The sequence below is a fragment of the Hemibagrus wyckioides genome, linkage group LG12 (assembly GCF_019097595.1).
Source record: "Hemibagrus wyckioides isolate EC202008001 linkage group LG12, SWU_Hwy_1.0, whole genome shotgun sequence".
Classification (NCBI taxonomy): domain Eukaryota; kingdom Metazoa; phylum Chordata; class Actinopteri; order Siluriformes; family Bagridae; genus Hemibagrus; species Hemibagrus wyckioides.
The window spans coordinates 15,209,843-15,221,387 of record NC_080721.1 but is presented as its reverse complement, the minus strand read 5'-3'; the positions used below and the strand labels follow the sequence as shown (position 1 = coordinate 15,221,387).

The following is an 11,545-nucleotide window of genomic DNA, read 5'->3' as shown; positions in this document are numbered from 1 at the left end:
CTAATGGCCTGAATGCCCTGCCACATCTGCTGGGGATTGGAGTTGGAGAAGTGTTCTTCAATACTCAGCTTGTAGCAGTACTTGGCCATCTTAATGCCCTGCTTCAGATTGGCCCTGGCTGTACTGTAGGCCTGCGCATCACCAGATCTAAAGGCAGCGTTGCGGGCCTTCAGTAAGAGGCAAACCTCTTTGTTCATCCAAGGCTTCTGATTTGGGTACACGGTGATCTGTTTCTGGGTGGTGACGCTGTCTGTCGTGGTGTTAATGTAATCCAGTATAGAGGAAGCGTATGCTCCAGTCGGTGTGTTGAAACACTGTTTCATTACGTTTCATTATTGGATTCATTGGAGATTCTTAATCGGAGGATTAATTCAGGTTTTGTGAAACATTTAATTTTAAATGTATTTTTGTTAGCTTATTTGCTCCATTCCTGTTGCACATTTACCAAAATTACCTGAACTGTGTTTCTCAATTATGATAAAATCTAAATTGGGTGCATTGTGTGTATTTTATTTAGACTGCACACATAGCTCATAAAAACTCTGTGCACTTACAATATAGAGATATTTTGAATCAATCTTCTCCAGTCTTGCATCACTCTTCCCTTCAAACTCTTTCTTGTTCTTGAGGACAAGAGCTAAGATGGCTCTCTGAGCCCCATCACAGGAGTTCCGTAACTGCTCCACCTCTGACTGAAACTCTGGCTTTTCCTTGTCCATGGCCATCAGTTTTCCCAGAGAGCTGACACGATCCATGAGGTGCTTGGTGGACACCTCAGTGTAGGTTGCAGAGATCATGTTGACAAGGCTGGCGATGTTAGAGGCTTGAAAGACTTGATTGTAGAGAAGATCTTTGGAGAAAATTTTCTTTGGAATTTTGGAATCCATTACTTCCTTGTTCTTATTAAAACGTAAAGAGAAAATTAATTGCCTTTAGTGAAGCTTTGTATTCAGCTAATTGAATACAATTGTTTTTGATGTACATTTAAAATATGAGTCTCTGAAAAATGAGTTATGGCTAATTTTAAAATTATTGTAACATCATTGTAAATCATCCTGTAATTTTCCTGGAAAAGGACAGCAACACACACACACACACAATCCAGACAGAGGGAATTACCCCAGAATCCCAGAGCTCACTCTCCTTCACAATTCTACAAAAACTACATCTGACAGCAGATACTGCAGACTCATCAGAACCTCTCTCTCTCTCAAACACACACACACACAGACATATACTGTGTATTGAGAATAGCATCCCTCTTCCTACCTTGATATCCTGAAAGTCCCTAGATGGTGCACTGCCCCAAAACAAAAAGTCCCTGAATATTTATCATCACTAATCCACCTTCTGCATTTCACCCACCCATCTCTGATTACTCTGACATTCTAGCTTACAGTTAGATCATATATTACATGACTGACTGGAAATGAGCTTAAAAAAAGAAAGAAATAGACAAAACAATTATTTTGATGTAAAGTTGAGGTGAAGGCCCAGGAAATAATATTTAAGGTGTGAGTTTCTTTTTATTTAACTTCCTTTTAATCTGTCTGATGTCACATGATCATGTCTGATGTCACATGTGACATAAAAACCATTTCTGGGTTTAAACTCCATGATATGCCATATTCTTGCTGAGGTATTTTGTGTAAAGAAAAAATGCATGCTTGTGCAGCAACACAAGTTTAATAATTCATTTCTAATTAATGTTGATGTGTGGTTTAAATGATTTATTATTATTTATACTATTGACATTGTTATTTAAAGCCATAGAATTATGTGAAGATGAATCGTGTTTAAATGAAATGTTAAAATACACTCACAGTGTGATGCAGTAGTACTAATAAATCAGGACCCTAATTGTTAACTCCTCTCTGAAATATTAGTTTAATAAACAGTGGTTGAACAGTGTGTGAGTTTTAAACAGGTGTGATATAAATGAATAGTGGAAATAAAAGGCAAACTATGAAAGTATGAGTTTCAGAAACTCAGTGGAATCTTGGACCCAGAAACAGTATTATTAGAACTGCTACAAAACAACTTAACAAGCGGGTAAATTATAGACGATTTTTTTTTGTTTGTTTTTTTAAAGAAATTACCCCTGCTCACGTTTGCCTTTTCCCTACAGTAGTAATGGTGAAAAGAAGCTTTGCGAAGCTTTGAAGCTTTTCCCCTCAACTCTCATGAAATGGATCATCAAGCAAAGCTTTTTAACATGGTGTACATTAGTGACATCTTGTGGTCAAATCTTGAATAGCTGCTGAATAGCTGCCTTTGTGTGCCAGCCACTTTCTGATTATTTCATGTAATAAATTAACCTAGTATAAAATCCACAAGGGCAATAAAAAATGTTTCATTTTGTCCTATGTACGCATAAACAAGGATTTATGTATGAAAAAAATCAACACTTGCAGCTTTATTCACATAAAGTTTTGTCCTGGTCCTGAACCTATGCTTCTGATCTGGAGAGTGGACATTTTCTTAAATAGGGAATGAAATATTTTTAATTAGAAACTTGAATGGTTCAGCAGGGTGAAGTCTGAGTCTATTACTTTATTAACTACTTCTACCGTCTTTTAGAATATTCTCCCACATGTTTCTTGGCTGGTTCCATGTTCCACTAGTTAAGTGAATGACACTTGAAACCTGAGCAAGGGATACGCCCTATTTTTGATCCAGAATACGAAGCAGTCATGTTGTTGTATGTGGAAACTAATGTCACAAGTCACGTGGTTATGGCAAAACGAATCAAGCTCTGGTGCAGTGCTTGACTGTGAGATGTCGAACGTCACATCACTACCCTATAGCCCTTTTACTTTCTGAGTAAGATGGTCCTGCGTTCTTCAGTGGAGTAAGTATATATCAGTATTCACAGAGAAATGATTCAGAACAGTAAACATTTAAAGTAACTGCATCCAAAAAATTCCAACAATAAATACAATTTTTCAGAAATAAAATAACTAAAATACAATGAGTTTGTCTCTGCAGATTTGTACTTAATGTTTCTGCTTTATTTCTGTTTGATGTAACTGTAAAGCTTATTTATTCTGATAGAACTATATCTGAGACATTTTTTTTTTCATAAAAAACTATAAACTCTATTAAACTATAATACTGCCTGCCCTGTATCTCGCTCTCTCATTGGCTGTAGGTCATTGCTGAGGTGTTTTTCAGTCAGAGCTCCTTTCACACTGCATGACTTCTGGCGATTTTGAAATCACCATTGCTTTTGTCCAATTAGACTCAGAATAGCCAGGTTTGTTGTTCGTTTGTTGTTCGTTTATTGGTGTTAGTTGCTCAATAAAGGATGTACTTAGTTTGAGACAAAAGGAAGACAGAGTCTTTAGTTACTAACTAGTCAATTAATTTGAGTTTCTTCATTTCACTGCAAGTGTTTGCTTTTTTGTGTAATTTTACTCTGGATAACAGTTTAGTTGTTTCCTGCCAACATTCACGCCAGTTCGTGAGTTGCCTAGCTAAAAGAACATTTATTATCTTTGTTCTGGATTATCCTCTCCACCGAGTAACCGATGCTGAGCAAAGCTAGCATTTCATTGCTACTGGATTCTCACTTTTAACCAAAAAGAACAAAACAAGTTGAATCGCGCTTATATACGTTTGAAAACCACTGCTTTAGACATTTTGGGAGCTTGTTTATTTCATTATTTGATGAAAGACTGTTCAAAGGAGCCTGTTAGAATTCCTTATACCTGCATGGTTTAGAATTCCTCTGGCATTATGAGAGAGGAAGTTTGCTGATGTTCGTTGCATGCTGTGAAGGACTGTGTTTCAGCAGGTCTGTGAGCGGCTTGAGGACATCGTTTGCTTGAACCTACAGAAAGAGGATTTGTATTATTTGAATTGGCTTTTTAAGAGTGAAGTGGGCATTTGTGTTTTCTTAAGCCACAACGCACTTAGCTATGCCTCAGGCCTTCAACAGGGTGGGGTGGTGAGACTGGTGTGTGTGTGTGGGCCCAGATTGGTGTAGTGTATGTGATGCTACACTACCGTTTCTTTAAGTATTTAATACTTGAGTTTGTGTATAATTTTATATAACTAAATTTGAGTTTTTTATGCTGTTTTTTTTTTTTTTTTACATAGAACTTGGTCTATCAATTTCTTTTCTTTTTCTACGATTAAGTATATATTTGTGTTAATCTATCTTTATCATTTGTAAATACATTCTGTTAATTGTTATTTATTCGTTTTGAGTTTTACTTTCTAGAAAGAAACGGGTTATGGGGCACTTGAGAGACTTGAGAGACTAACTATTAGTAACCTGATGTTCTGCTCTATATAGTGAGCAGAGCATCGGCGTTACATAAAAATAGAGGTGGTGGTAGCTCACGATGTTAAGGTTCTAGGTTGTTTATCAGAAGGTTGGGGTTTGAGCCCCAGCAAGCTGCCACTGTTGGGCCCTTGAGAAAGGCCCTTAGCCCTTCCTGCTCCAGGGGCACTGCATCTTGACCCTGAGCTCTAACCCCAACTTCCAAATCTGGGATATACAAAGAAAGAATTTCACTGTGTTGTAATTTATATGTGACAAAAATAAAGGCTTCTTCTTAAATCTTCAACAGAAATTGTTGAGAACAGTGTCCCTCTTCCTACCCTGATATCCTGAATGTCTTCACTAAAGGTGTGGAGACTCTGTCTGCTCTGCGAACCAAATGGTGCAAGGTGAATAAACAGAAAGTCCCTGAATTATTATGATCTAATACTCATTCACCATTTCACCCTCCCATCTCTGATACATGCTTAAAAGGAGCTCATCTTATTACTCTCACATAACTGCCTGCAGTGAGCCAGAAGAGGCAGAACAGCAATGGAGGTAAACTTTCACACTTTAGTAGCAGATCTATCTTTAAGAAACCCTGTGACGAGGTAATCATGTAGCATGCTGTCTTTCTGAGTGCTGTATTCTTTTTTATTGTGTTTAAATATGTAATAACTTGAGCACTTTTATTTGAGCATTTAAATGGTACAAATAAAATGATTGACATTATATAAGAAACTAAAGAGAGAAAAACAGAACAATCTTGTCTTTAAGATTCACAGAATAGTATTTTAGTGTCAAGACTGAGCATGTGTTTATTTATTATACTTTTGATCTATAGAGGACTTTTAGTTAATAAAATCGTGTAAGAAATGACAGATGGCTAAAGAGATTTTTATTATAATCTCATGCTCAGCTAGGAGTTTCTTTCCCTATAACACTTTTACTCTCTGTTTCAGTTTAAGATGGTCCATCTTTCTTCATTGGAGTGAATTAAATTCCAGAATTCACAGAGAAAGGATTCATAACAATTAATTCACTTTTTAAAAGCAATTGCATGAAAAATACAACAATAAATATTGTTTTTCAGAAATGAATAAATTAAAATAATCTAATTTTTCTACTTTAATTTTTAATGCTTTTTTATTTTCTGTGTTGAAATGTTTTGTTTGTCTCTGCAGAGTTGTGCTGATGAACACAGCTGAGGCTGTTATAATTCCACTGAAAGGTGGTATTTCCTCCCTGAATAAAGTCTATGAGGCCCTGGTTAAAGCAGATGTAGATCGATCCTGTAACTGGGAAATGCTCCAACTACGACTACATCAGACAGCAGATAGTGCAGTCTCATCAGTTCCTGGAGCAGTCAGAACAGGCAGCTGGTTCAGGGTTACAGAGTCTGGATGAAAACTTAGAGAGACTTACACAAGATGAGAGAACTCAATCAGGAGATGTATGAAATAAAGCAAACCCTAAACAACTAGAGAAAAAAAGGATTGAAATGAAAAATTACTCAGAAAATCTCATGAAGCTGTCAAGGACACATTTGAGTCAAGTCAAAAGTCAAAGTCAAAAAAGCTTTATTGTCACTTCAACCATATATAGCTGATGCAGTACACAGTGAAGTGAAACAATGTTCCTCCTAGACCAAAGGTGTCTGTGTCTGTGTCCAGCACAGTTCAGTTCTCTGTTGAGATACCTGATTGCTTGAGGGAAGAAGCTGTTCAACAGTCTGGTTGTGCAGGTCTGAATGCTTCGGTACTTCTTTCTGGATGGCAGAAGGGTGAAGTGTGTGTGTGAGGGGTGTGTGGGGTGTGTAAGAGTGATTTTTTTGAAACATTTGCTTTCCATGCACCTAATCATTAAGTACATTTGATTTTAATCAGTAAGGGAAGGTTAATGCTAATTCTAATGACAAATCTAATTCAGTTTTAATCTGAGACCGAGAAAACGTTGACGAAGTTCAGAATCCTTGGGCTTAAGGGTGAGAACACCATAACAGTCTTATTTGACCTGACTCTGACTCAAGTGTTTATTTTAGGAAAATTAATGTTAAAACTACCTTTATATAATGTGCAGGTGTTATATTGCGTCTTATCATCTTATGCAAATAAAAAGTAGCTTACCGTAGTAAGTGGATTTAAACCCCAGAAGGGGTATGTTTATTGAGAACTGAGAACTGAAAGCGGGTGGAAAGAGGGAGAGTGGAGAATACTCAGCTTTTTCGGAGGAGACTGTGAGCCGGAGCTGGAGGCAGATGATGCTGTGCACAGAGGTGAGTGGAGTTGGGAAGAGAAGCGATCGTGGAGGAGAAAAAGGAGGAGAAGGTAGTAGTCGGGGCAAAACAGGGGAATAGCGGAAGCTATAATGCTAACAAATGTCAGCGTGATATGAAGTCGGTGAAGCCCTAGGAGCAAAAACATTCTTACATAAGAAATTTATCTTTTAAAATTATTATTATTGCTCCACTTCAGCATTTTGCCTTACCTTTACTTTATATACTCTTACATTTTTGTGTAATTTTATGTGCAACATCTAGCAGCTAGATTTTTATGTAGGTATTGTGAACAACAATACATGAATCCCAATTTGAAAGACTAGTTTTAGAGTTTTTAACATTATTGTTAAAACTGGAGGTCAATGTACATCTTAAAAATGCTAAATATTTTTCCTAATATTTGTTACCACTTACTTGTCTCAACAATAAGTTTGATTCCAGAGCCAAAGTAGATTCTCCTGGCCCCTTCAGTCACACACTGTTATTTTCCTAAGCAAAAAATTCTCTCTTCTAAAGCAATATTCATCATTTTTTTTATTTTATTTTGTAATACTGATTGCTTCATGGAACTGTAAGTAAAAGTTGTATTATTTTACTGTATGTATTTTTGAGCATGACAATATGCCAGTGTTACATGCCAGTGCTAGCTAACTAACGTAAACGCAGTCAAATTTCACAAAAACATCAGAAGGTTTAGAAAGATTATCTAAATTGATAGACATTGTTTGATATAATGCTTTTCTACCAACTATAATCTGTGTGGTGATGCTTTAGGGAAAACTCAAACTGAATATATATATTTATAATTTGTTCAATGTCAGCACTTGCACATACCCAAGCATGTAAGAATATGTTTCTCTCAAAATTTGTTAGCCACTTACTTGTCTCAACAATAAGTTTGATTCCGGAGCCAAAGTAGATTCTCCTGGCCCCTTCAGTCACACACTGTTATTTTCCTGTGCAATAATTTTCTGGTTTTAAGCTGTTTTAGTGCCATATATTATCATATCTTATTTTGAACAATGACTGTATAGTATAAATCTTTTACCTGGCATTTTTGCACATTACAATATGCAGATATTAACGTTACAATATTGGGTACCAGTACTATTTCTACTCAGTCCAGTTTCTTAGAAACTTTATAATGTGATGCTTCAGTCCCAGTCACACTAAGCTCTTGATATACAAAGCAAATATTATGACGCAGCTTTTGTGCAAAGTTAAAATTTGTTATCTACTAACAATTTAATGTCAGTAACTTACTTGTATTTACTGTCAGCACTATGCCAGTGCCAAAGAGGATCTTATTTCCAGCTCCAACATTCACACATTATGAGAACATGCAGCAAAAACTTTTTTAAATAAGAACTGAATTTTAGCGGTAATTATTGTTCCGCTTCAGCAGTTTACCTTACTTTATCATAATATATATATTTTATTTTAGTGGAATTTCTAATTGTTTCTAGTTGAATAATTTTACATTACACATGTAAAATAAAATATAGACAGTCGATATGATTTTAAGATTTGTATTACAAAGATTAGCTTTACAGTTTTAAAAAACTTTTCATAATGTGCATAAAAGGCTTACTTGTTTCAACGACTAACTGGATTAATTTATGTCAGTACCACTGGTAATTGTTATCTCCTTTACTGACCACATAAATAAAATGTTATAAATTTGGGGTAGCTACCATACACATTTTTCACAATTTAAAAAAAATAACTTCACATTTTCACACTTTTCCTAATGTGTGAAAGAAAAATGTGAACGACTTACTTGATTCTGTGCTTAATTTGATTCCAAGAGAGTCTGTGGGGTGACTATGGAACCTGCAGGAGATAAACTTATAAATTCTATGCTTTATCAATAGAAACATACTTCTCCATATGCTGAGCTTTTACAATCCTTGTAAAATGGGTTGGTTACATTTTTAGAATATTCACATTTTATGTTATCTTACCCGCAATTCGAGGAATTGGTTTAGGCCATGGATGTACTAAAGCGGTAGGCCTTTGGTCGGAGTCAGATCGTTCTGTTGTTCTTAAGCCTTGCACCGATGTTTCAAGACACTTGTCATCTGAAATAATCACTATGCTGTTGTCTAAGACATCATAGGAAAAAGATTCTATTAGTATTCCGAGTTATACATTTCATATTAAAACAATGTTCTGTGAGACATAATGAAATTACCTAATGCTGATTGATTTCGATTCCCTAGACACTACTGCCAGATATGTATAGTCTGACCTTGTTCTGTAATTAAATGTATCAAATTAAACTTTATATATCTGTTTCCATCTATAAGTAAATAGAACAAGATATTCTTTCTAATTATATTATTCTAATATTAATATTAATGACATTCAATCTAATACACATAAATGAAATGATTCAAGTTAGTGAAAATGTGTTAAGTTCTCACCTGCAGAAAGGTCTGTGATCTCTAAAAGTTAGATTGGAGAGCGTAGAAGTTCTGTACCCTCTGTCAGATCCTCTAAGTTGTGAAACCACTTGGGAGACCCAACAATTTATAAAACATTTTTTTTAAATAATAATTTCAAATAATCAGTAGACTAAAAACAAATTAAACTTTACTTATAAACATTTTTAAAATAATAATTTCAAATAATCAATAGACTAAAAACAAAATAAACTTTATTTTTTATAAAACATTTTTTAAAAATAATTTCAAATAATCAATAGACTAAAAAACAAATTAAACTTTATTTATAAACATTTTTAAAATAATAATTTCAAATAATCAATAGACTAAAAACAAATTATTCTTTATTTATAAACATTTTTAAAATAATAATAATTTTTAAAATAATAATTTCAAATAACATTCTTGTTCATATGTTTATGTACGTAGGTGTGTCACGTACAGGGGGGTTTGTGTACGTGTGTGTGTGTGTGTGTCATGTACTGACGGTTTGTGCACGTGTGTGTGTGTGATTAAGATTCTGATGACTAAGGGAATATGTACCCCACCCCATCAAACAAACTCATCGGATGAAAGGGGGCGGGATATTGTGACGGATACGTTTTTCTGATTGGTTGAGAAGGAGGCGGGAAAATGTGGCGGATACGTTTTTCGGATTGGTTGAAAAGGGGCGGGACAATGTGACATGAACGATTCTGATTGGTTGAAAGGGGCGGGACAATGTGACGTGGACGATTCTGATTGGCTGTCAGACCTGTCAAAATCGGTTTCGATGAAATATACACCATAATTCTCTCTCTAATGTATATGTACAAGACCAGATATACTTACTAAATGTAGCTGTTGTTGATGATCTGCCTGCTGACATGATTTTGGGTAGGGACTTATGTCGGAACCCAGAGGCTCCCTCCAGGTGGACACCACAGGGTGGTCCTAGAGTCTTCTCCAATTACCAATACAATCCAATAGTTGTGTAGTTCCAATTAGAAATTTGCAGAAAAACAAAGAAATAAAGTACTCCTCCAGGCTTGGATGAGAAAAAGCAACCGGTTTTATTTAGAAAAATATCACCGAAACTGACACTCAAATACACGGACTCATGAATCGATGCAGTCAAGTACACCCCCCTTCACAAATCCCCCAGTATATATACCCTTTAGCCCAGCTGCCTAACCTTGCTAGATTCTATGTTTCTATGGATTGTTTTGACGTTCACCCATTATTCCCTCTGAAAAACAGCCCCACCTTTCTGTGGCCTTCATACACTCTATGGGTCACAAGTTTTAATATTGACACACATTGTTGATCTATCTAACTTCTAATAAATCTTATTTAACCCAAAAACACATTTATGTCATTATACCCCTTACACCTTTAATTCAACATTCACCCACATGTTCCATGTATTCGTTGTGGTTGTTCCTGTGTAGTTGAAGGTGACTGGCTGACATTTATTAGAAATCTGAGGACTTTACCACTATTTTTATTATCACATTTACATTTACACCATTCTATGTATTCCCACTATTTATCTTTTATCTACATCAGTTTACCCAAGTAATACTGCTAATAAGGTAAAAATAAAAGGGCAAAATAGCTCTGTGTGCAGTTTAGGTTTACGTTGAGTTTGTTTATTATTGATTTATTTAGGCTAGGGGTAGTCAGTTTACTTTAATTTAATTTAAATTCCTAAATCCTCTCTATTAAAGTCTGTGATTTCCATTACACTTACTCAGTGTGTTGTGTCCCTATGTTTACATTAACATCAGTCACTGCAATAATATTTTGCTGGCGCTTCAATAACATCTTCTCCAAACCCCCTCCCGTCTCGGTGCCTATTGTTTAGTTCTTACTTATGCCACAAGGAGTTTTACCAACTTTCCACTTGCTACGGTAAGCTACTTTTTATTTTCATAAGATAATAAGATGTGATATAACACCTGTACATTATATAAGGGTAGTTTTAACTTTAATTTTCCTAAAATAAACAGTCTAGTCAGAATTAGGTCAAATAAGACTGTTATGGTGTTCTCGCCCTTAAGCCCAAGGATTCTGAACTTCGTCAACATGTTTTCTTGGTCTCAGTGGAGCCAACACCATGATATGGTACGATGTGCTAGCCTATGTCCTTGTGATGTTTATGCCAAAGCCAGAAAGTTCGAGAATAATAACCCACTAACGATGATTCAGCCAGTTATGCTCATCTCTATTTTTATGATTTCATATTTTTTTTTTGTCCTATAACTTCTACGTTTAAGTTTATGCTAATTTTATCTATTTATCCTAAGCTTACCTGCTGACTAATGATTATGGCAGGTGCTTAACAGTGAAAGAATTATTAGAAAACCAAATAATCAAATAACTATGATTATTATCAAATAATCAATAAATTAGAGATGCTAATTAGACAGGCAACATATCGGTGATTAACAATGAAAGTAAGTACTGATTACCAAAATGAAAATCATCATATATTTAAACATAACTGAATGAATCTAATGATTAACCAATTTATCCTTAATCATTATCTATGATTAAACAATTTATCTA

General features: G+C 35.2%; 1 long non-coding RNA gene across 1 annotated transcript; it reads right to left on the bottom strand.

Annotated features, from left to right (window-relative positions):
* Positions 1–3,122: 3,122 nt before the first annotated feature.
* On the bottom strand, positions 3,123–9,191 carry LOC131362484 (uncharacterized). The gene is made up of 5 exons (XR_009206201.1): positions 8,975–9,191; positions 8,743–8,805; positions 8,513–8,653; positions 8,329–8,381; positions 3,123–6,677 (listed from the first exon to the last, which is right to left on the bottom strand). It is a non-coding gene; the product is annotated as an uncharacterized LOC131362484 (long non-coding RNA).
* Positions 9,192–11,545: the final 2,354 nt, after the last annotated feature.